Below are 26,400 nucleotides of genomic sequence, written 5' to 3' on the forward strand. Positions count from 1 at the left end.
CACTTGCCAGGAGGCAGGTGACTCAGAAGGTAATAAACCAATTATTGCACAGTTCTCAAGTTCTTTCCTGCTCCTCTCCTTCAAGACACAATGGCCCAACCACTTGACTCATTTCTCCCTTTTATTTACATGGCCCTAGCTGACACATCCCATTACACCTAGAAGACACATCACTGTTGCTCAGCGTCTGCAGGCCTACATTTTTCACTTTACAGAATTTCCTGTATGCTAGAGTAACATTGCTAATGCATTACACTATTGCACATATGATGCAAATTTGGGGAAAATTTGGAAAAACATTTCAAGCACTGGACCTCTTTTAGTTCTCTCAAATCCAGGAAAACATATGCTTCTTTTCCCCAGAGTTCCACTTTTTCTCAGCCATGTGAAGTGCCATCTGTGCTTCCCAGCCTGGCAGGCTAAAACTCTGCTGTCATTCAAATCACCAGTGAGCAAATTAAAGGCAAAGACTGTCCTCTTTAATAAAATAACCAGACTTACAAATGGCAACCTAGATCATAGCTCCAAAGGAATGAGTGGCAAGCGTGGGTAGCTAAAGGGTCACAGGGAGGAGAAGGTGGCAAACAGTAGAATATCTCCAGAGCTTCTTTGTAAACTTCTGCTTCTAGCAAGCTAACACAAGAACTATGGGAATTAAAAAAAGGGTAGCTGGAAATCTCGGAAAGTAAACAAAAATATAACTCAACTGACACAAGACATCTCGTGAGATACTCCATCCTGTCAGAAGGCATACTTGGCTCAGGGAGGACAGATATATAGGGTGGGGCAGGAAGTCTTCTCTTGAATATCTTCAGATTAGTCTGCTCTGAAATACAGAATGCAAAAGAAGCCAAACACTCCGCATAACATCAGAATGGCGAAGTTACAATGAGCAGGAAAACGTAGACCTCCTACAAATTACAAAACCAGAAAACTTAAGTGGATGAGGGAGTTGGATAGACTGTTGAGATTGTTTATTTCCTTTTTTTTTGGTTGTTGGATATAGTTTGGTTTTTTTTCTAGACAGCTAGCAGAATCATTCAAAGCATCAGATTTAATATTAATGATTCACAGAGTAGGCCTCTTAGGAAGCAGATCATAGATAAAACTGAGTTAACCTATAGTTAGTAACTGGCTTAACAATTGCATTTACAAAAGTTAACCTGAAAGGTTACATCAATATATTAATGACTAAAATTTTCCCAGACACTGAAATGCAAATCATCAGGTCAGAACAAGTCCTGAAATACTTTTGATAAAGGCCAACTGCACTCTCCCAACCTCTGGGAACAATCTGAGGGTTATCACATGGCTGGGAAAACTTCCAACAGCACTGCGCACACAGCTACCTGTTTTAAGGCTGAAAGATTAACAGAAAGGACAAATCTCAATCTGTGCCAGCTGTCCTCAGTAACAGACAATGGTCCACTTTATTAGTGATGATGCAGTCAAAAGGGATTTGAAATTAAACCAGCTTAAGGAAACTAAAATTAAGTGCAGATAAAGTCTGGAAAAGTACATTAAAAAAAAGAGGAGGAAGTAGTAACTATCTTTAGAAATTCAACCAAAAGAACGAGAAAATTTAAAGGAAAGAAAATCACATAGAAAGAACACTCTGTAGACACTGGCTAATGAATGAAAATACTGGAAAAAAAGATGTCAGGAAAACCCAATTAAGAATGCTGTTAAGTGAGAATACAGTCAACATATAGTAGAAATAACAGTCTACAAGCTGAAATGTTGGCAAAACCCATTCATTTAAAATCGGGTCAAGAAACAAATATTTTTTTTTAAAGGCTTTGAATTTGAGGGAGGAAATTTGTTCATTCAGTACAGCCTCATGTTTATTTGTTACCAGTTCCAGTAATTAGTTCAAAAGACAAAGTTCATCCCACTAAAAGACAATGTTTGACAGTCACAGGAAAAAAAAAATCAGCAAGCTTCACAGAATAAAGACAGTACCATACATTTCACTGAAAAACAACTGTGATATTGAAAAAACAACACAAAGGAACATGGCTGTAAGCCAATTAAAAAAAAAGGTCTTATTTGTTTCTAGTTCCTATTTACATAAAAAAGCTAGAGAATCTTGCTATTAATTTGGCAGGATCATTTTAAACTGTGGAATTTAATTCACACTATCAAAGCTCTGACATAAAGCAGGTAAAGTTTTTTAAAAATTAAAAAAGTGTACACCTTACACTGCAAATACCAGCTACCCCTACAAATACCATTACTCAAGTCTTTTAATGTCAGAGATAATTTATATTGAAAGAGATGTGATCACACAAGAGAAATACCAACAGAATTATTAAAAATCCTCTACATATGAATTGAAACAATTAATTTAGTAAATTAAAAGAAAGAAACCACATTTTCTATTGTGCCTTAGATGCCTCACCTTTTTCAGAAGGTAGAAAAAAATGAAGAAAGAAAAGGGTAAGTTCTTCAAACCTACCCACAGTGAGCACATGGTTTGATTTTGCTATGGAAATTTTACTAAGAATTCATACGTAATTTCATCTTTCCTTTAAAGCTTTTCAAACAAGAACCAAATAAAAATCATAGCACTTTATTTCAAAGTCTATCATCGATCAGCTTGAGTGATTCTGCTTTTATTAACTGACTGGTCAAGTAGCAGTGCATTAACAAGATTGTGGTCAACCTCACTGCTGTGACTCAGACCCATACCAGCAGCTGTGCAGATTTCAAAGATAGTATCAATTCTGTACTGCTGCCACTGCTCCTCCGTGGGAAGGCTAAGAACAGATGCAAGCAGCATTCAGCAACCAGGAAGCTGAGAAAAAAAGGAACAAACAACACTGCTTCCCTTGAGAGCAGTGCAGCTTCATGTTTATCAGACATGGTAAATGTTCATGTTTGTCAGACAGGTTAATCAAAGGTAGATCTTCAAACAAATCTTCAAACCAAGTCAAGAAAACTATCAAATTTAAGATCCTTGGAATTAAGATCAAAGAAGTGGTCAGGGATTTTCAACAATAAAATCTGAAAGACCTTTCTGCAATGTCTGTTAGGTGCCTGATAATGAAGAAAGCTGAAAATCTGTATTAAATATAATTCCATAGTATTAATATTATACAGAAAACCCATGTAATTTATATCATTCAGTGCAGCAGAAAATGCCTTTGAATATATTCCTTGATACTACACACCAAGTTTTACAGAACTTAAATGTTAGGGGGAAAAAACATACTAATACTAGAGTACATTTCATTTCAGAGAGATTTCAGGTCTTTTAAGTTGCTGGTATTTGAAAAATTTTTGACATCTTTTCCTTGAGCAGGCTTCACCACAAACAGAGTAAAGCAGTGTGATATTAAGAGCCTTTTCCTTCAAACATACACTTCAATGTTCCTCCTGAAGTGGTTGTTATTTCCCTATCTCCCACTTTTACTATCAACTAGCCAATCTTGTATAACTTTCTCACTCCTCTCATGCTTAATTTATGAAGAAAATATTTAGCAAATTATACATATGTCCTTCCTACTTAGGGATAAAAAGCAAAAAAGTTACATGTTGATTTTCAACCAAGTTGAATTTCATCTTTTTTTCTCTTTCAGTTTATAAGGTATGAAGGAGAGCAGACAGACACAGCAACAAATTTACTGTGGGTTAAAAGCTCCACAAAAAGCTTCATTCATACCCAAAGCAAGAATACATTGGTAGTAAGTTAGGTTTCCTTACAATGCCCAATGCCTGTGGTAAAAGCCACCCTATCTAACCAGCATAATCTGGTATAATTATATATTTTTGTATATACCTCCATCTATATGCATATAATATGGATAAGTTTAATCTACACTATATATATAACCCAGTTTTCAAACAGCAAAGAACTTTATAAATTGTACCGAGCATCACTTCTGTTTCCCTTTGAACAGCTGCTTCATTTAACCATAGATCACCCTTTCCCATCAGTCAAGAGATGCTGGCAGACACCAAGCCAAGAAAACAAGGCAGTACTCAAACACCAAGAGATACAGAATTATGAAAATGGGGTTTCTGCTAAATCCTGATCCCAGTAACAGGACAGTAGGAAAAGAAAAGGGAGTATATGGATGAACTCTGGGGAACATGAAATAAAATACATTGAGACAACATTACAAAAACCTATATGTAATCTCAAGCCTGATATCCAAGCAAAATTTGTAGCAGCTTTCACTGTACATTTAGTTTTACAGAGACACAGTTTGACATCAGTGCTGTCCATCAGTGAACTCATTAGAGAGCCTGCTGGATAAAGAAGGACAAACTTGTCACTACATTTCATACATTTCCATCAGGAAATAGTCTAAAGCTGAGAAAGTACAAGATAAAAGACAGATGAGAGACAAAATTGTTGAAGCTCAAAATGCACCCTCAAGTACTGACTCTGCCTTCTAAATAACTTTACTAACATATACTATATGTGCTGTCACCAATTACACATATGTAATTAGTGCAATTAAGAGGAGACAGACACCTGTAATAGTACAAGTGTCATTAGAAATCAGTTCAAATGACAATATTCCATTTTGGTTAACCATTGTTTATTCTTATATACTGTCACACTCAATTTTTTTATGTTAGTACATACTAACTGCACATCTGGGACTATCTACCTTCAAAATAACAGTAAGTCTTCACACAGCATATCCAAGCACAGCTGAAGAATTCTCAGATGGGAATCCACAGTTCACAGCATTTTTTTACCTACAATCACATTTGACCTAACATAAGAATAAAAAAAAGCCATAATAGAGCCCTGAGCTCTAGATACAATTCAACACCAGGTGATGTCAGTTAATAAACACCATATAAATAAAATATTTTCAAGCAAAAACCAAGAAAATTATTGTCCAAAGGAGCACTCCAAATGCTTCAATTTCCCAGTACTAATGATTTCAAAAAGAACAGTTAAAACTGTAACCTTTTTTGATAAGGCATGCTTAAACCAGATAAATAATCAATTTCATTGTGGTTGCTTCTGCCAGGGACAGTAAGAAGTTAAGTACTACTGTAGAAGACTTCAAGAGAAAAGCCACTAACAAAGGTTAGCAATCTAAAGATTTCCTATTTGCTTATGACTTCAAGGTCTTGCATAACAAATGGCACAGAGAACATTAGGTACACAAGCAGGTTTTTACTGTCTTAGAAGTCAGATTACAGTAAACCCCTTTAAGAAACAAAAACCTGGCTAAATATATTTGACTTACAGTTGCCAGTGAGTTTTACCCACTATTTACAAACTTCTCTGCAAGAAACAATTTTCAGGAACACCGAAGTTGCACCTTTGCTGTCTAACACAGTATGACCATATTGTAGCATTTCACATCAGTGTCACAAAGAAATATACTTAAATGAAAATTTAGGAACTGTAAAAAACAGTTTCTGTATTTATACTTGCTATATGAACATGAAGAAATTCAAAAGGCCTGACTCAGCGTGAAAGCCATTCAGAATCTGCATGCACCTTCAAAATAGCACTGTGAAATAAGTAAGAGACAATTCTGCTTACTATTTTTCCACTTATTTCTAAATATAACCATGTAATTGATACCCTGGTTAACATTTCTGATGGGACACTAAAATATTACCTCCATTTACTAGCTCAGATTTTTGAAAGCATAAAAAGTTAGTAATATAAGTCTATAAAATCTAAAGCCCAAGATTAGCCATTTCATTTTCTAAACAATCTATAGCAAAACACCTCTCCTATGAGGAAAGAGTGACAGAATTGTGATTGTTCAGCCTGAAAAAGAGAAGGCTTCAGGGTAACCTAAATGCTGCCTTCCGGTACCTGAAGGGAGTCTAGTGAAAGGTATCCCTGCCCATGGCAGGGGGGTGGAGCTGAATGATCTTTAAGGTCTGTTCCTACACAAACCATTCTATGACTCCATGACATTCAGGATATCATACCAATGCCTTAATCAGCATGGCATGACTTGAAAACACCTGAAAATCTGTACCACAGTCAATTTTATGCTCCTCTTCCAAATCTCTCCTCTAAGAAAAGGGCTCTCCACTGGAGAAAGCAGGATGTTAGGCAAGCAAGAGAAAACCTAGAATCAGACAGGCCAAGGTACTACAAAAGACATCCCCAAAGTTAACAAATATAAAAGGACCACTCAAAGATCAGGTGGGGGGGAGGGGGGGGGGGAATCAATGTCACATCAGCAAAAACTGCAGCTCAAAAGGACTTAGATTTAATCTTTTTCTAATGATGTCCACTTGACATTAAAAGTTGGATAAAAGGGGATTTTAACCACAGGTGAAACCTGTAACTGTGAACAAACCAACACTGGAGACATGCATGCAGTTAACCAATCCACTCAGTCAGCATACAAACATGTCAGTTCCCCTTCCATTCTTCTGAAGAATGAGCAAGCCCACCCCAAATAGCCACAGCACCTAAACTGCAAGCCTGAGACCAATACAGTTGAAATAGTAAATGTATTCACAATCTACATAAGAACATGTGCCACAAAAGGCACAGTCTTGGAAGTCTGAACTGAAAATAAGTTGGTAACAAAACTGTGACTGTCTCTTGAAAGCCAGGACAGCAGGATCTTATCTGCTGCAGGACTTCAAGACACAGTGGATTTGGAAGAAAAAATCAATGCTCTGTAAAACAGTATTTCAAACTCATTCTTCAGAAAGTGTAGCATCAAAACATCTCTGGTGAAGAGATGCCAGCATACCCTGTTACATCTCAACACATGGTTTTATGACCCTGTGCCAGATTTCAGTCCTTGGGATATTTCCTATTCTTGTTCCAACAGCTTGAAGCACCTAGATGTGTTCAGCCTAAGGATAAACTGTGAGTGACTTTGTGCACACATACAGAAGGGTCTTAAGAGCAAGCAACTGAGCACAGACCATGTTCTCTCAGCTCTTCTGTAGACACAGAATCTGCAGAATTATTAACATTACCTATGCATGATTCTGCAGTATGTTGTACGGGAAAATCAAACAAGCATTTTAAATTATGCTGATCTCTCCGTATCTCATATGTATGCCTGGCTCCTTGAGAGACAAACATTTCTGTGCTCTACTTATATTGAATTCCTCATCTGTAAGAGCACTATCTGTTGTAATTAAGTGAAGAAGGATAAAAGGGCTTTCTCACATGCATTACAAGGATCCTGCTGCCACTGAAAAAATAGTTACATCAGAAAAAAAACATTAACAACCTGCTAGGGGACATCCCCTGCTCCCTAGGAAGTACACAAAGCATATATCTGCAGAATTTGAAAAAATTGTCATAGGGTGTAATGTAAGCTGCCATATTACCAAAATTGCCATCCATCTTTACAGCCTGGCAGAGCAAACTTCAGAGTATTGATACCTAGTCCAGCACCACCTCATTGATGTTAAAAGCTAAAAACCATTGCAAAGAGAATGTCTAGCAGTTCAATCCAAAATCCAAACTGCTGAGTAGGCATCAGCAATGAAGAATAACTCAAAGAGAACATCTTTCAATGCCACTGAATGCCTCCAGTGGGCCACGTGAGGAAGAAGGTGTAATTCATGCTGTCCTAGCTGCTATAACTTAAAAACACCCCAAGCAATAGACACATCAAAAAGTCAGATGCTGTACTGTTAAAAAACAAATCCCAAGATAACTGTGAAACAGATTTAGTTATTGAAGAGAAATGTGAAGACATGCATTGAGAAGACTGTAAACTGTGAACAAGTCATTCTAAACCCCAGACTACAGAAAAGGGAAGGGCAGAGGCTATCTAACCTTCAAAAAAATACTGAGACATGGCACAATACCACAAAGGTGTCCCAGTGAAACTCTCAAAAGTAAGGAAAACATTTCTGTTTGATTTAAGTTTTTCTCCTGTATATTCAAATCTTGCCCTAAATAAGAAAGAAATGCTTGCCTAGGCAGCTGAGAGAAACCAAAGACATAGGTGCCCTGCCACGAATGGTTTTATACAACTAGGGCTGGGAGAAAATCAAAAAGCGGGTGGGGGAAGAGAGTATTCATCAACACATTACAGCCACATTAGATCACTGTATCCTTGAGGGGGAACAGTTTTTGCTATTGCTGTGTGAGCACTGATTGTCAAACAAACAAAGTTGTTTAGCAAGCACCCAAAAGGAGAAAAAAATATCAGCTAAGTACAGCATATCAGGTATACTACACATTTTATCATCATAAATAGAGGCACAGAGCTAAAGGTTCCAGGCAGTCTGAAAGCTCACATTCTGAACTTGGTCAACAGGATTTTTCCTTGGAGGCAAAGGGTTTTAAGAAGAAATTTTTGTAATTGAATACATTAATAATTTAAACAAATATTTTTATGATATGGTTTAGAAACTCTTCAATAAACAGCATATTGGATAAATACTTACTTTAATATTTTTTACATCAATTAAAAAAAACCTTCAAAAAATAAATTCCAAAAAGCTTAACAAATATATCAGTACCCATACAAACTTTGAAAAGTTACTGTGTGACTGTGCAAACAAACTATGGTGAAGAACAACAAAAGTAATATAACAAACTAAGGATGAACATTGGGAGGTTATTGGAAGAGAATTCCTACTGCTCTTTTACAAAACCTTTTGTAAGAGCAATGCTTTGAAGAAAGAGTTTAATTCACAGCAAGTCAAAATTGATGTCCATAAGATATTCACAGCAATGTTCCACAAGCTTCTAAAGAGTCTGTAGCATGCAGAATTAATAATGTCATGGTGATATTTATTGCTATTAACTGCCTCACAAAAGAAATTCTCTAACATTACAGAAAATTATTCATCATACTGTAAGATTATGAAGCAAACATATAATGAAAGCACTCTCCTAAAAAGCATTTACATTCAGAGTATTGCTACCACAAAGCAATTGTAAAAGCACAAACTTCATCAAGCTTTAGAATGACCAACAGATGAAGTATTTATTTTTACAAAGTGATATATTCTGGAAATAAATTATGCACATTATGCTTATAAATATCTAATATTTGAAGGAACTAAATACAATCATTGATTCATGGAAACTACGCTTTGCTACAGAAATCACCATTTGTTTTAGGGAAGATATGTAAAGAGGACAGGTTAGCAAATACCAATGAAGAGGCAAAAACCTCAGAAAAAGATCATTCCTCATATAACATCTCATACTTAGATAACAAAAAAGAAAAATAAATTTTAACTATACATGTACACCCAGCCTGTTATTTCATAGTAATTCTCTGCAACAGGCAAGTCTTCTGATTTGCAGACTTTTAGCCAAAAGTCTTCCAAAACAGTTACTGGGCTCTTTGCATCTTAGGACTACTTCTCTTCCTTTATTTATTCCTCACCCTGAAAATGTGGCAAGGGAGGGAGAAAAGAGCAGGAAGAAAAAATAATCATCTGAGGGATCTAGTATACAATATTTGGAGGGGCGGGGGAAGGGGGGTGGAAATCAGAATTGATTGCATCTGATTTAACAGGCTGTCAGAAAATCATCACCTTGAAATGATGCATTATGAGCTACATAATATGAATATACATACATATCATGACAAACGACCAAGAGAGATCACCAATTTTTAAGGCTGACAGATACTTCCTTATAAAAGAATAATTTTTTAGTTTAAGTTGCCAAAAGCTTTTCAAGATGACCCATTCTGTTCCAGGTGTCCATGCCTAAGCTGATTCAAAGTTTACATGGTATGCAAAACATATTTTTCCTCCTTCCAAGGAAAGCTACATAAAAATACACTTTTGCCTCATTACAAAAGGTTTTCTTCAAAAGGTTTAACCACTCATATGCTTTAAGCTCTACATGCATCTTTCTAAGAGTCAGTGAAATGCTTTCCCTGACATACAAGTGATGCTTTTGTCAAGCTCACTGTAATGTTACTGTTACTGATTTTGTTTTGATATGTTGCAGCTGAGCCACCTACATATTCTGTCTGTACTTATTCCATTCCTGTAACACTTCTGGGAACTAAAGATCCACAGGATAACATAGCTTAGAAGGGACCTTCACATGTCCCTCAGTCCAATCTCCTACTCGAAGTCAGATATAAGAATGGGTTGCTCAGCTTTCCTATTTGGGTCCTGAAAACCTCTAAGACAGAAGCTACACATCTTCTCAGGGCAACCTCCTACACAGCTTCAATATTCCCCATGGAAAGAGTTTTTCTTTATATCAAGCCTGAACCTTCTGTGTTTCAATTGATGAACACCATCTCGTCCTCTCCCCACAAATCTCAGTAAAAGAGCCTGACTCCATCTTCTTGGTGATGTCCTCAAAAAAAACCCAGTATGTTGTTTTTTGATCCCACTGAGATCATGTGTTTCTCCAGCTGAAAAAACCCATCTCTCTCAGCCTCTCCTCACAGGATGAGTGTTCCAGTTCCCTAATCATCTTGGTAGTCCTCCACCAATTTCACTTCTACTTATCAATGTCTTTCCTGTATTGAGAGTCCCAAAACAGGGCACAGCACTCTAGATGCAGTCTCATGAGCACCAAGTAGAGAGCAATAACCACTTCCCTCCATCTGCTGGCTATATTCCTTCTCATAGAATCCAGGATGTTGCTGCCCTTCATTTTTTTAGGCTGAGAGAGCCAGGCTTGTGGAGAATGAGAGGAAAAGGGAGAGGAAAAGGAGAGAAAGCTCCTGTGAAACCTTAGAGCACTTTCCAGTACCTAAAGGGGGTCTACATGACAGCTGGAGAGACACTTCTGACAAGGGCCTGCAGTGATAGGGCAAGGCGGAATCGCCTTCAGCTGAAAGAAGGAAAGTTTAGATAAGACACTAGGAAGACATTTTTTACTGTGAAAATGGTGGAACTCTGGACCAGATTGCCCAGCAAGGTTGTGGATACCCCATCCCTGGAAGTGTACAAGGCCAGGCTGGATGGGGCTCTGAGCAGCCTGGTCTAGTGAAAGGTGTCCCTGCCCGTGGTGGGGGGTTGGAATTGGACGATCTTTTATGTCCTTTTGTATAGGGTGTGACTGAGATAGAGTTCTTTTTTTTTTTTCCTTTTCCATAGTAGCCCTCAGTGCTTTACATTGGTAGCTGGGAACCCCTCCATGATTCTGCAGGGCATGCTGCTGCTGATCCATGGGAAGAGTGCTGTCTGCCAAGACCCCAGGTTTCTCCAACAGAGCTGCTTTCCAGCCTGTCAGTCCCCAGCCTGTATCACTGCAAGGTGCTCCTGTTTCACCAGTGTAGGACTTTGCAGCTGTTCTTGAATAAAGCTCCAGATGGGCCTTGTGCTCACAGCGGCAAAGTCCCCCTGAATGGCAGCCCCATCATCAAGAACAACTATCTCACCCCAGTTTGGTGTCATCTGCAAGCACAAGAGCACACTTTGTCACTATTCAGCACAAACCCCTGCAGTACCCCTCTTGTTACCAACCTCCCTATATGACACACTAAGCACTTCTTTCTGAATCCATCCATCCAGTCTTTTTTGTATCTCCTAGTTCTCCAGCAATCTGTTCTGTCCAAATCTGGATACAAGAATATCAGTGGAGATTGAGTTGAAAATCTTGCTGAAGTCCAGGAAAATTAAATCCACTGTTCTTACCTCTTCCAAATATTCAGTCAGCTTACCATAGAAGGCAATCTGCCTTGTCATGCATGATTTACCTTTGACAAATCCATGTTTATTGCTCCCATTCACTTCCTTCTTGTGACCAGAAATGTGTTCCAAGAAAACCCATGTCCCTATTTTCCCAGGGACAAAAAGGAAGCTACTCAGTTTGTAGCTCTTTGGGCTGTATTTTGGCCTTTTCTGGAGGGTGCAACATATGCCTTTGTTCAGCCACTGAGAGGGTCGCCTGGTATCCAAGATGCTAGGGAAGGACCTTGCTGTGACACTGGCCAGCTCTATCAACCTTCACTGGCACAGTCCTTTAGGCCCCATGCACTAGTAGGATTTGAGTCATCTCAATAATCCCCAGCTGAATCCTCAGCCACTGCTGGCAGCTGCTCTCCTGATAAGCACAAGGCCTGGGAGACCTTGCTGGTGATGCTCACTAAGGAACAGAAGGATCAGGGTACCCCAGCCTTATCTGGATCCACTGTCACTGTGACACATCACATTCCAAAAGAAGCTTGTATTTTACTTGTCCAGCTTTTCACTACTCAAGTACTAAAATGTTGTGTTAAGTTGGACTGTTCCGTTCCCCCGAAACTCTTCTTGCTGCCCTTGATCTCCCTCCTAAGCATCATCTCTAGGTGAGCATTGGCTCTCTTGATGTCCATCCCTACATACCAAGACAATTTTTCTAAATTTTTCCTTTGTAGCCTGTCCCAGCTGCCCCTGTTGGTATATCCCATTTTTGTACTGTAGCTCAGACATGAGTTCCCCACAAAGTCTTGATAGGCCTGCTTGCTTTCCTGACTATCAGGATGGATCACTGGCATCTAAATTTATTCTCAGTGATACCCCTGCTGGATCCAACAAGTATGAAAACATAAACTATCCATGTAAACAAAAGGAAAAGAGAGGAACCAATAAAATTTGACTAAAGAAAGAACTGCAATGTGGGAAAAAGCTGATACAGTTGACACAATGAACACAATCTTGAGTTTGAGATACAGACCAAGTCTGAGATGGCTGGGAAGACAGGCATGAAAAGAAAAAAACAAATTCAGATGAGGGAAGCCAGGAAGAATGAAGCAAAAAATTGAAGGGGGAAAACTACAAAATACAGAACTACAGGAGCCAGTGGAAATGCACAACACAGAGAGGAGAGATCCTTTTTTATGACAGAAAACTGGATGTGAAACTGAGGATAGTGGACAGAAACCTGAGACAGAAGACAGGACTGTGAAAGGATTCAAACAGTGAAAGAAACTCGTATAAATAACTTATTAGTTAGAACCTCTATGCACACTGGATAGTACTGGATGCCAGATAAGAAGCCCTTTAGCAAGAAACAAACTGTTTACATGGGGAAAATAGAATTGTGATAAAAATTTCAGGATAGGGCAAAGAAGATTGGGACAGGGATATCACACAAGGAATAAGCAGAAAAATCAGCATCCAACAGAATATATTCACTCCCAGAGCCTGGAATAGAGCCCAAGATTCCAGAGTTTCATCTCTACTTTCAAACAGTTCAAAATCTCAGAAAACCATACATAGACAACATCATTTGGAGTACAGCTGAATAACAAATTACTAGTATCACATTCTCAGCTAGCTCAAGTGGCACAAGTTGCATGGCAAAATAGACAAATTTCAGCATTTTTAGAGACTTACATGCTACAGGCATATTAGTCATATGTGCAATCCCACAGGACAGAGGGTTTCCTCCTGTCCATCAGGTTTGCTGACTTTTTTTTTTTTTAATCTAGAATGTTGAACATTTTGGTTATGTGCAAAGAATTTCATGGAGTTTTAAACAGCTGACTATCAAAAACCTACCCATCGGTTAAAAAAATATATATAGTCACATCACAAAAATTAAAGGTTATTTGATCTTGTTCTCTGTGCCCTTGTGCTCAAGGTACTCCTGCTGTGTTACTGAACAACGTGTTAGAAAAACAATAAATAACAAGATTATATTATATAAGGACCTTGCCATATGCACTGCAAATGTTGGCAAGTGTGTTGTTAATAAGACAGGTATTGTAGAAAAAGTGAGGGAATTAATACTGTCCTGGATTTTTTTTTCTTCTTTCTTGCACACAAATCATCTTTAAAAGAAAAAAATATATCAAAACCCCCCGACAAACTTTTAATGAGCAATCCATTCTTCATCAAAATAATGAACTTAGTACCTTGGGGTTAACACTGCAACAGAGCTAAGTATTTATCCCTGCAGTCTAAATCAACACATGCCATACTACAAATCAAGCAATGAGGTCTTTCCTAGATGTGCATTCATGGATCCCTGTTGAGGGGTTTATTAAAAACAACTAAAAAAAAGCCAGATTATTGTTAGTAAATTAGACCTTTATGGGAAAACATCTTAGAATACATAAATCATTAAAACACTGATAGATTATTTTGAAAAATCATATCATAAAGTTCCTAAATTGGATATTCAACACAAAGGAATACATAATATATCTCAGGAGACTTATGTGAAAATATTACTAGTGAAACATGAAGGCGCTAGAGACTGAAGGTAATGAAACAGCAAAAGAGGAAATTAAGAAAGTACAATATGAACAGCACATAAAAAAATATTGAGGCCACACATTATTTGATACCAAGAAAAAGGATTCAGTATGGCACACTGAACACCATCTATGCCATTCTACACTATAAACTGAAAGCAACATTGTAGGGAAAAACGTAAAATTTAACCCTACATTTATAGGCCACATTACATTTCTTACAACAATCTCTGATTCTGCCATTTCATGATGTGTAAGAGCTTAATCTTGCAACTTCAAAGTTCTTTGGATACAGTTTTTGTTGCAAACAGCAAAATACATACTCTATTTCCCAGAAAAAAATCACACATCACTTCACTTTCAGATTATTTTCATCATACAAGAGATGCATATTAATGCAATCATACATAGCATGCATCATCTATATTTGTTTTCCTTAATGTATTAGAAGCATATTCTATGACCAGACAACAAGATTTAATTCAGTTTTGCTTTGACACTAGCTCCCCCTCCAGACCAGTCTAAGATTATAGTCATGACTTTTTACTTTAATTCTGACTGCAACAAGATATAAATACTCAAATCCAAACCTTCTTCTTCTTTATCCATTGAAATGTCAATGAACAGACTGATTTGATAAACTATAAATAAAATTATCATTTATTATTTTTAACTGCATACATTCCAAGCCTGGGAAAATAATTTGGTTTAGAAAAGATCTGACAGATAAAGCACCTATTCCATACAGCCACACAAAGACAGAAATGGATCAAAAAAACAATTTCTACAATATGAATGGTGTGCAATATTTGTAATATATAAGCATTCAATTATACAATCAAGTCTCTATTTGAAGTTGCAATAAAGTGATCATAAACCACAGATGTCAAACCAAAGGGATGCCCCTATGTGGTTTAGTACAACCTTTACCAATTCACTTAAGGTGAAGTGGCTCTATTTCTACTCCAGCATGTATAGCTAACATATTTTTTTCTTGTATTTCCTAGAACTACTGTACTTTCAGTTGTTCAGCTAATTAAACCACTAAAATTTTAAACAAATGAAGACAATGGGCTAAAAGGAAAAGAAAGCTACAACTCCCAACTGACCTTCTTGTTGTCAAATGTCCTGGCAGCTACATCACTGAAAGAGTGAATTTGCCTGATTAAACACTCCAAGTTGATTCCTGCCCTTCTCTCATTGTTGAACTTTTTGCTCAGAAAATATGAGTAATTAATTGTACTCCCAACTTTGAAAAAGGCTGTCTTATTACATGTAGTTGGGAAAATATGCAAACTTTGCAATATGCTAGTGTGCCTGCTTAAGGTAAATATTCATATAAAACCCTAACAAGCATCACTAAAAATCTGGCAGTAAGCATACCTGCAATAACCGGAGAAACAGATGCTACTGGAAATACATCAAAGCAGAGTCACCAACTCCCCATAACCAGTTTTCTTTAATAATGAAAGGAATTGTAACAGTCATCTGTAAAAGCACCCCAAGCACCAGCAGCACAGGCAAGTTGGCCACTTATTTGCTTTTGCAGTTCAGACTTCTCTGAAGTTTTTGATGACTTGCAGGGGAAAATTACTTGGAAAAATAAATAAGATTAATACTACAAAATCAAGAAACCTTTTCACACTCATTCTTTCTGAAGTATTTACACCAGTAACTTTCAGGCCTAGACATTAAGATCCTGTACTTGGGGACAGAAAGAGTATGTGTGTGTGTATGTAGACATGTATACTGAAACATACAATTTTCAGTTGATGTGTATGTTTCAGTGTACAAACACACACACACAGAACAAGAGGTGCCAAGTGCTAATAGAAGATCGCAGATAAAGTACACGACTGTTCTGAGCACAGGGCTGTTCGCCACATCCGTGTACACACAGCATGTGCATCATGTGTGCGTTGAGGGCGCAAGGACAGCAGGTACTGCCCCGAGGAAGTTACAGTCTTCAACAAGCAATTTTACAGCTCATGCCTTTGCCCTTAGGCTTCTTGGTACACTCCGCACCACAGCACTATAGTTTCTGCCTCTTGTACCCTCAACCAGGAGCTTCTGAAAGCAGAGGGTCACAGCCTGGTCTTTGCAGTGCACCAAGAACACACTGCTAGCACTACTTGCACACACGTGTGAAAGACCTGAGCATAATCAAGCACTAACTCGCCTAAGGCTAAATCGCCAGAGCCTTACCAGTAACAGGATCCACGACCAAAACCAATTGTGCCGAAATACAGGAAAGGTCGCCGTGGGAAAAGCCCCAGGCAACAACCGAAGGCTCTGTACCCGTGTCAGGCAAGCACTTCCTCGAGGAACCAGGCGGCCCCAAAGCGTGAGGTCCGTCCTCACAGCCCACGCTCACCGTGTATTCCTCCCTGCCAAAAGCAGGCGTCCCCTCGGGCGGCCGCAGTTCCCGGGACAAGGAAAGTTGGAGGCCGCCCCCCGCGCCCTGCGGCCGCGGCGCACGGGACGGCGGCAGCCGCGCTCCGCGCTGCGGGAACCCCGCTGTCCGCGCCGCGCCCGGGGCTCGCACGCATCTCCCTCCCGGGCCCGGCCCGGCCCCGCCGCTCACGGTGATGCCCCGGCCTCCCCTTCCTCCGCCGCGCTCTCCGGCGGCCTCAGGCCCCAGCAGCGACCCTCAGGTGAGGGAGCCCACGGGGACCCCGGCACACGGCAGGGACCGGCCCCCTCCCCGCCATCACCACCCCGGCGGCGGCGGCAGTGGTTGCTGAGCAGCGCCCGAGTCGCAAAAGCGGCGGCGCCAGGCCCGGGGGAGAGATGGGGAGCGCTCGCCGGAGCAGCCCGGTCTCGCCTCGGTACCCGCTTCCCCGCCGCCGCGGCTGCCGCTCAGCCCCCGCATCCCCTTACCGGAGTGCCGGCGCCGCCGGCGGAGCCCGCGCTGCCGCTGCCACGGGTGCCGGGCGGGGGGGCGGCGGAGCTGGCGGGCGGGGAGCGGCGGGAGCAGACGGAAGCAGGAACCCGTCGGCGGCGGAGCGGAGCTGGCGGGGACGGGGCGCGGGGCGCGGGCAGGGCGCGCGCCGAGGGCGGGGAGCGGCGCGCGGGCAGCCGTGACAGCGGCGCACGGCCCGGGCAGCGCGCGCCCCCGCGAGCGCGGTAGGAAGAGCCGCGCCGCGGGCGCGCGCCTGCCGGGGGAAGCAGCCTATGGGAGCGCGAGCCGGGCCCCGGTGCCGCGGGAGCGCCCCCGTCACGGAGCGACGGAGCGCGCATGCGCGCCCCGGACCTTCCAGCGCCGCCGCTGCCCCCGCCCCACCGCCTCCTCCCGCGCGCCCCCGCCCCGGGAGCGGCGGGGACGGGCTCGGCAGCGTCTCCGCATCGCTGCGCGGGGCTATCCCCGCCGCGCGGGGGACCGCGGGGCGACGGCGAGAGCCCGCGGGAGCGGCCGCCTTTACCCCGGCGATGGGCGTGAGCGCGGAGCAGCAGCGCCCGCTGAGCGCCGCCGCGGCGCTCCTGCCTCCCGCGAGGGAGCGCGGCGGAGACCGGGCGCGGGGGCGGCGTTCCAGGGCACCCCTGAAGTGCCGCTTGATCCCTCCGGGAAGGCGTCCCTGCCCCGCGCGGCTCTGTCCCCGGCAGCGATGCCGACCCGCGGGCAGGGCCGCCCGCAGCCCCAGCTGCTGCCCGCAACAGGCTGGTCCCGCCCGCAGCGCCAGCGCATCCTGCCCGGGAACAGACTTTGTGGTTTTAATGCAAAGATCCCTAGAAAAGACAGAAATCTCACGAAATTTTCTATTATGAGAGAAAAAGGAGCGCTCTGTGTCTGCTAGGTGACAGCAGGACTAGAGAGAGGCCCGCTCTCGTCCAAGCATCCTTGACTGTTCCGCCTTTGTGGCTTAACAGAACCTTCCCAAAAGTGCACTTAAACGAGTGAACTCGGATGGATGTGGAATTTCAGGCATTTGACGTAGCTATAGTATCCTAAAGATTCATCTGGGGAAGCTATGTACATATTATAAGTTTGCAATGTGCACCGATAATGTTTCAGTGTGCTTGGGAGACAAATGGCGGAGATGGGAAGGGAGCATGTGAAGTAGAAATTGTAGTAGGAGTATGTTCGAAGATACTGTGATTTCGGTTAAAGCCAGAGCTGGTAAGGATGGATACTTTGTAACTATCACATCCTTTTTGCACCGCTCCCAGAGCTTAGAAGAGCTGTCCTGCATATTGGTGTTCTGTCCTATATTCCTTCACACTTGTCTTCCCTGGTTTATTTCACTAGCCCTCTTGTTGGTTTTTGTTTTGTTGGGTTTTTTTTCCCCAGAAGTCATAAACATTCACAAATGAGCTTGTAAGGTGTGAGACATTCTGCCAGTGTCTGTTGTTTTTTTCTTTCTTGACTTCATACGTTCTGGATCAGCTGCGTGCTAACATGGCGCTTGGGGCACAACCACCATCAGCATTGTCTGGGGGATGCCAAGAAGAGTTACAATATTCTGTGCCCATAGCAACCTTCCAGAGCAATCTGGAAATGCAGAAATAATTAATATATCTTTTTTCCCTAAGGTTTTGATTCCTAACTGACAATAATAGAGATTAGTTGAGAAATTGAGACGATAAGCAGATTGCTGATGGTTGTCAAGCGCTGAGTGCAGTTGCTAGCTCCTGTGACTGCAACAGTTGTTATATCTACTAACAATTATATTGCCTACAAATTTAGTCAAGGATTTATATTCCAAAATCCAGTTCCATAAATCAAAAACATTTTAAAAGTCTAGGTATATGCAAATGGGCCAAAAGTGTGTGCAGTGCAGGGAAGGGAAGGAAGCCCCCATGCCTGGAAATATGCAATGTGTCAGGTTGAACGGGTCTTTGAGCAATCTGATCTGGCTGAAGATGTCCCTGCTTATTGCAGGGGGTTTGGACTAGATGGCCTTTAAAGGCCCCTTTCCAACACAAATCATTCTGTGACTCGAAGCTGATGATCCAGAAACCAAGGCATGGCTTTCCAAATGATATATTTAACTGCATGTTGCCTTTGCTTGGAGGATGTCACCTAGAGAAGGATTCTAAAAGACAGTAAAATTGTTCAGGAGACTTCTGAAAAGTGGAGATCTTGTGGTGGGTCTTTTCTGTCTGGTAGGAAAATACTATTTTATGGACATAAATCTGATTATTAACCCACAAAATATTAGGGTACTTTCAATGCAGACAGTTCTTAGATACAATGTTTGCAAACTGGACAAAAATCAGGCCAAAATAGATGGGCTCTTTCATTGATACACTCGTGCTGATTTCAGTTGTACTTACTGTGATGTGAAATTAAGTTCATTTCAAATAATTGTTTAATACAATGAGGAAACTACTGCTGGTTTACTTGCTTTCAAGCCCATGATATTCTCTGCTACAGGTTTATGATCTTAAATCGAAGAAAATTACACAGTACCATGCCCAGCATCCACTGGAGATACCAGTGGGTAAAATGTGATCAATCTGCACATAACTTGTACAGTTAGGAGTTATTTTTATTTATATTGCAATTCTAACCATGTTATAGCACCTACTGCTACCAGCCTTATTTTTATTTTGAGCAATTTGTGACCTGAGCTGTGCTAAGCCATGACATAATGGGAGAAAGAAAATTAAATTACTAGGGAGAGAGATGAACAGCTAGTGAGGGGAGTGCTGTTACAGAGCACTAACTTTTTACAAATGCTAAATGCAGCAGGTACATACAATTTGAAGTACATTTCCCAAATTATACTGAAAGGCCAGCAGCTAATTTCATTTTCACCACAAAAAGCTCATTTTTAGGTGTAGAATGCCTCTTGTGACTCCAACAACTTCTTCATCTCATGACCAAGGGGCAGAGCCTTAGTTTGTTAGTGCTCTGAAATGCTTGGGAAGGGAAATTTACACTAGAATATGGGACAATTTTTCACCACCATGGTTAGGAAAATAATTTTCTTAAACAATTTTAAGGTGGATTCTAGTTCTAGTTGTGGAGTTACAGTTTCTAGCACTCAATCTCACAGCCTAATGAATCACTTTTACCTGATACAAACCCAAAATCTACTGGAGTCAGCTAATTCTTTCCACTTGGCAAGAAGGTGGTAGGACTTTCACATAGCAGGTGGAATCTCAGCAGGGCAACTCTAGTTTCACTTTGATGAGACATCCTGCCACCTGTCTCAGAAGTTCCTCTGATTAGCAATGTGAGTTAAAATGGAATGTAAAGGTATTTTGGCTTTTCCCCCCAAACACATGAACACATACTGTAGTCCACATTTAAACCTCCCTAGAAGCAAAATTCTACTTTTGTGAACTTTCTATTTCTCTGTGCAGTGTTAACAAGTTGTCTCTTATTCTTCATTATCTCTGAACACCAGAGCCATAAAGCACTCTTAATGGATAACAACAACTCCTCCAAAAAGTACCTTAAATCCTTATCCCTTTATATTAAATGACGAGAAGCACATTCAGTTTTTAGCTATCGCAGTAGTAAAAGTAAACTTAAAAGAAAGAATCACCAGAGCTGGAAGGGATGTTAAAAAAAAGTACTTCTCAGATTATTTTTTTTTTTTTAATTAAGCATCATTTAGGGGCTTTGATTACTTTAGGTTTTGTGGACACTTTTTATTTATTGCAGTATAACTGTACCTTGGAAATACTTCATTATAAAGACATGCAATTCTTCAGGTGACACCAGAGTTAAACCACACACTTACCGGAATCCTCCCATATGCAGCTTGGTGCTGCAGATTGGCTTTATTTCATACCAACTATTCTATATTACCTGTTGCAGACCACTGTAAAATGGTAATACTCAAGGATCACTAAAACTAAGATCAGGACAGGAGAGTGTTACAGATATTTTGCTCTTTGCTTGCTATAAAGAATAATACAGTTTCTAGCATCATTTATCCAAGCTTTGTTTTGTCATGTGAAGTAGGAAGAAGACATGGGTAGAACCAGCTCAAGAACCAGTATATTCAAGAAAGAAATGTAGAAATTATGTTTGAAAAAAAAATGCAACTGGAGTGGAAGGGTGTTATGCTTTTGTCCCTCTTAAATAAAGATTTTATATACTGAGGAGGATGAGTTGGGAAAAAAACCCCAAAAATCCAAATCAGTTAATTTTTCCTCCATGTAGAAGTCAACACGCAATGAGTACCCATACACTGCACCAGTCAGGAAACTGCAGAAATGCAACTGTAACATAAGAATTACAGAAAATATGTCACAAGGGTTAAAGGTAGTTCAAGACACAATAGGAATGAGATTACAGAAACTGCCAATATTACATAAAACTTTAAAAAAAATTCTAAGACTATTACTAATCATTTAATATAAAACCAAATTTCTTAAATTCTAAAGAACATTTTAAAGGATCCATCAGATGTTTCTGTTGTAGCCCTCAGAATTTTTCCTGCTTTTTCCACTTGAAATCAGATCTTGTACTTGTTAGGTCTCAGCTTCACATAGAAAAGAATTTCAAATACTTGAAACACCCCTCCCAAGTTAGTAGTGTTGTAAGAAAATTTTAAAACATTTTTACTAAGACTTATATCTGTGTCTATTAAAGGATATCATGAAAATTTATTTCTGCTTTTCCAGGAAATGCCAGCAGGTACAGCCAGTCACTGTAAGTGCACTACAAAGCAATGGTTGCTCCTCTGTGGAAGAAAAAAAAACCAACAAAACAAACAAACCAAAAAAAATCTGAATTACTGAGATGCTTTGCTGTTAAAAGATGTGAGATAGTGCTTCATCATAACATACAGAAGTACTTGCAGCTGCAGAGCAACTCAAGAAACTTTTCTGTCCCATTAACCAAAACACTTTCAGTTTCCAGCTTGAAGCAGGTGAAACCATAACAAACATTGCACAAGGACTGTTTATCTGTGCCCAAAGCATTTGAATAAAGTGTTTATATGAATCAGGACAAACTTACTTTTTCTTGACACTTCCACATTTACAGTTCTTCTCCTTGAATTGTAGTCTGATTTGACTACAAATCAGCAGTTTGTTTCTGTCTATTTACTGGTTTTATTTCAAGCAAAGGCTTAAAGGTCAAAAGGAACAAAGGGCAAAGACAATTAAAATATGCTGGATAAGTTGTGTAATCAAAAAATCATCTTGTGAATGTTCATTAAATATCAGAGATGCCTATGATTATGTGGAAAATACAGCTGCACAGTGGTATCTCTTCTGGGGAAATGAAGCAGGGACAGCTTCACTAACAGCAGTAGTCTCTACGTCTCAGCAGAACAGAGACCATTCTTGTGTTATATTGGAAAGACAGAAATGTAAATGCAAAGGCAAAAGGATCTTCTCCATGTGTACATTCTTTCTTTAAACTGAGCCTCAAGTAGTACAGCTGTGTAAACACAGTCATTTGTCCCTGCAGATGAGTAAGTAAAATACAGATTATCCAAAACTTGTGATTTGGATTATCCAAAACTATGCACAGTAAAAGCTACTTCAGGATTAAAATCCAACAATGTAACTTGCATTACAAACTGGATGAGCTGCAATGTAGACGCTAACACCTGAAGTTGGCCCTGCACTTCCCACTTTAAGATCTCATTTCAGTTGCTGACAGCAGAAATACTTGTTTTCATAAACTCTCAGCTGCTTAGACCAGCATTTTTAAAGCTCTGTCCCTTTTTTCTCAAGTGCCTTAAGTTTCAGAGTGACTGTTTCAAATTTGTCAGGATTATGCAGGTAAAAAAAATGTGCCTTTAGTTTTTCCTTTAAGAATCTATGTGTATTTAGTCAGACTACTCCTATAAGGAGCAAGGAGGAGGATATGACTTTAAAAATCAGATGTTTCACACCCTCAGAACTGCCATATAAACAAATTGAGTTTTGCAACTAGATTTTCATATCAAATTTTCCAAATATGCTAAGGAATATGTCCTGCTCTTTTAATGGGACCTAATCTGAAACTGAGTTTCTGGTCTCACTGTATATGGAGGCAAAAAGAAGGAAGTCCTCTCTCTCGTGTTTCACATCATCTCCATGCATTTCTTATGCCTGGAGTAGCTAGGGTATCCTTACAGACAGACAAACTCATCACTTTTTCTACTGTAAAATACTAGGAGAAGCAGCATTTCTAGAGCTGAGTAGTAATTACAAACTTCTAAATATGTCATTGTGGTGTTGCTAAGATGCTAATTGCCTCAACATTTCAAGGTTTCCTTGCTCAGATTTATTTTATAATAATTGAATGCAAGACATTCAAAAGAGTGCTGGTGTCTACACTATTTTCATAGTACTTTACAGCTGTATTAATTCTCTCTTCTGGACTTCTTTCCATTGAGGGAGAAAATGCACTTGTTTATCACCCACACATTTTCGCATTAAAATTTCCTATCTTTACTCAGCTCCTATTTCTGCCACAAGAGGGAAGGGGAAAGTGCTACATTTTTTTTTTTTTGAATGCTTGACTCTGCAAGAATGTTTCTTCAGAGTAATTTTTGGTTTGTATACATCCAGAGGGGAATAAATAAAGCTACTGGGTTGCCAATGTTTTTATACAACAGGTCAAGCTCTCTTGCTTTAAGATCTTAGCCCTTGGATTTAGGTTCTTGCTAACTTGCTTATGATTTATTCCAGATTGATGATTTATCTTTGCATTGGACATGAAAATTCCCACTTGCTAATTTGCTTCCTTTCTCAGATCAAGTTCCCAACCCCAACAGATTTGTGTAAATAAATGTATCATTTCTTGTAAGATTTTCAATATTGCAATTTAACAATAGCATTATCAGATAATTTCTAGGTATTCATGGAGAACAAGAACTTATCTGAGAGCCTTATCTGTGTGCTCACAGGGTGTGGTGATTCCATTAGCTTTCCAAACAATGGATTTCCTGTGAAGGTAAACTTACACTCAAGAACAGCCTGGTCTGGTTTACAGCCTGAAATAGAAATGTGAAACATTTTATCTGTGGCTTACAAAGAGAGTACTATCGGCTTTTCAAATAATAACCCCAGCTGTCCTATTTCTCAGCAAGGCCTTTGCAAGAGGTTTATGCACACGCTTTCAAAGAATGAGCAGCCAATAAAAGATCAGATCTGCTGGAGAAGGACAGTCTGCTGCACTGGCCTGGCATGTCACATGGAATGCTGCTGCATTCGGGACAGAAATACTTCTGTAAACCAAAACCAGGCAAGACCAACACATTTTATTCAATTAAGCTTTCATTAGACTCAATTATTTTGTTTTCTTTTTGACTAATATATGTGAACTTATTATTACATTAGTAGCTGCAATTGAAATAGTTCTTAAATTTCCCAAGGGCATTTCATTGTTATTGCGTCTATCAGTATTTGGTGCAAATGGAAAAACAGCTAATAAGCAACCAAATCAATTTCTGGGTGCAATTTACTTATCAGCCCATTCTCATGTCACATGTCCCACATGTAACTTGAACGACCAGTTTTTCCTTCCATTAGCAAGTAGATTAACAAAAAGGATCTACCTCCTAGCAAGCGCCAGATAAGCCAGATACTGTACCCCACCTGGAAATTTAACAGTTATATGCAGGGCCTTCACTAGAGTTGCATTCCTGTTTGTAGCAGCATTGACACAAAGTAAAGATTGTGACTAACAATTAATTATGGCTTTGTATCTCATTAAAAAAAAAAAAAAAAACAAAAAACAAAAACAGAAAAGAAATAAAGCCTTCACTTCCACCAACTCTTCTACAGTTGAAGCAAAACATCTACTTGCAGCTCTGGAAGTGGGTCTTGCTGCAGTGATGGTTGTACTCAAGACTTTATTTCTAATTTATTAAACTGTATTAACCCTGGGAGAAAAAAAAAAAACAAAACAAAAAAACCACCACAAAAACAATGAAAAAAACCCCAGCCTCCAGATGGTTAAAAACATACCAGGCTCTTTGCTGGGAATGAAAGGCTGTAGGGAATGAAGGGCTGTTGTGAGCAAGCTACTCTGGTATGCCCATCTGTGTTGTTTCTCCACCAAATGCCAAGGTTGTTTAAGGTTCTGCTTCTAACATCCAGCATTCCCACTTGGTGGCAGCTCCCTTACTGTCCCATTGTAATCACAAAGCTGTCAGCTATTGGAGAGAAACAAAGTTTTTGTCAGTAACGCTCAGAGGCACTGCACTGTTACCAGGCTTTAGAACCGGCTATCTCATTTTGTAATTTCATCTGGATTCTTTTGATAATCAATTTACTTCTAACCTTAAGGAAGGAAAATTATTCAATATAGTTAGAAAAGCCAAATGATTAAGGTTGCTCTAGTAATTTTGAAAAACATTATATTGCATGATATGAAGAATTGAAATTGTTTTCCTTGCTAACCTTTCACCTTTCTTGAATTAACATTCAAGCGGTTACTTCAGAGCATCTCTAACAACCAGCTGTGAGGGGGGGAGTTCAATTCCAGTAATATACAGGTACACTTCTTGTAAAGTCTGATAGTTCTTAGATTAAGTATGTAAGCATTGCCTAAGGCAGCCTTCTCTCCTCAGTTGTGCCAGAATAAGCTGAGCTGTTGCAACGCCTTTTAGCAAAACAGAAAGCAGCAGAGCAAGGCCAGGTTAGGACCTGGTTACTACCAAAGGCAGTTACTGATCTGGCCAATGCTGAAAGAGGATTAAAAGACTCACTCTTTCTCTCTAAGCAAATATGTGTTTGGCTACTGTAGCAGTGTTTATTGACACTAATCACGAGCAATCTACTGTTTGCAAGCTTTTTCCAATTCTGAGGTAAGATTTGGATACGAATATGGTGCATGTGTGAGTTTAAAATGTATTTTATCTAAACTGGTAGCATAAAACTTTAATTCGCACAGGGAATCTAGAGAGAAGTGGTTTGGGAATTATGTCCCAACTAATTTGGGAATTATGATCAAAAGTCTGCAGTACATAAGTACAGATTCCTACCTCATAAGGACTCAAAATGGGTGAGCCTGTTTTTGTGCTCTTCCCTTTCCCAGTATGCTGCAGATGGTAGATAGACTGAGCTAGGAATACATATTTAATCTATCTAGTCTTATCTTAACAGAGGTAACAAAAATTCTTTCCTAATTCCGCCTAACTGAATGTATCTTTGCAGGGTGGCCACAAAACAACTGATAAGTTGCAGCATTTTACTCCACCCTCTTTGATGGGTAGTGCAGCAAAGCAATCTTATAAAGCCAACATGGTCTACATTTATATTGTGTTCAAATAAGGCTTGCTATTGGTCTGAACTCAAAGAGTTGCCTCCAGGGAAGAGTTGAAGAAAGCTTAGCTCCTCTGTCATTGGAGACATCAAGGGTGGAAAGTTTACATAATCTTTTACAAACATGATTTAATACAAATTATTATTT

General features: G+C 40.0%; 1 protein-coding gene across 3 annotated transcripts in view; it reads right to left on the minus strand.

Moving 5' to 3' along the window:
• Positions 1–17,285, minus strand: part of FUT8 (fucosyltransferase 8) — a 100,975-nt gene extending 83,690 nt beyond the window's left edge. For 2 of the 3 annotated variants that reach the window (XM_077180026.1, XM_077180027.1), the window contains exon 1: positions 16,968–17,282. The gene's annotated coding sequence lies outside the window, so the exon portion shown is untranslated. Of the gene's footprint in view, positions 1–16,967 lie in introns of all 3 variants that reach the window. The other variant, XM_054634732.2, reaches the window with a different exon arrangement.
• Between the last annotated feature and the right edge of the window lie 9,115 nt (positions 17,286–26,400).

The sequence above is a fragment of the Agelaius phoeniceus genome, chromosome 6 (assembly GCF_051311805.1).
Source record: "Agelaius phoeniceus isolate bAgePho1 chromosome 6, bAgePho1.hap1, whole genome shotgun sequence".
In the NCBI taxonomy this organism is placed as follows: domain Eukaryota; kingdom Metazoa; phylum Chordata; class Aves; order Passeriformes; family Icteridae; genus Agelaius; species Agelaius phoeniceus.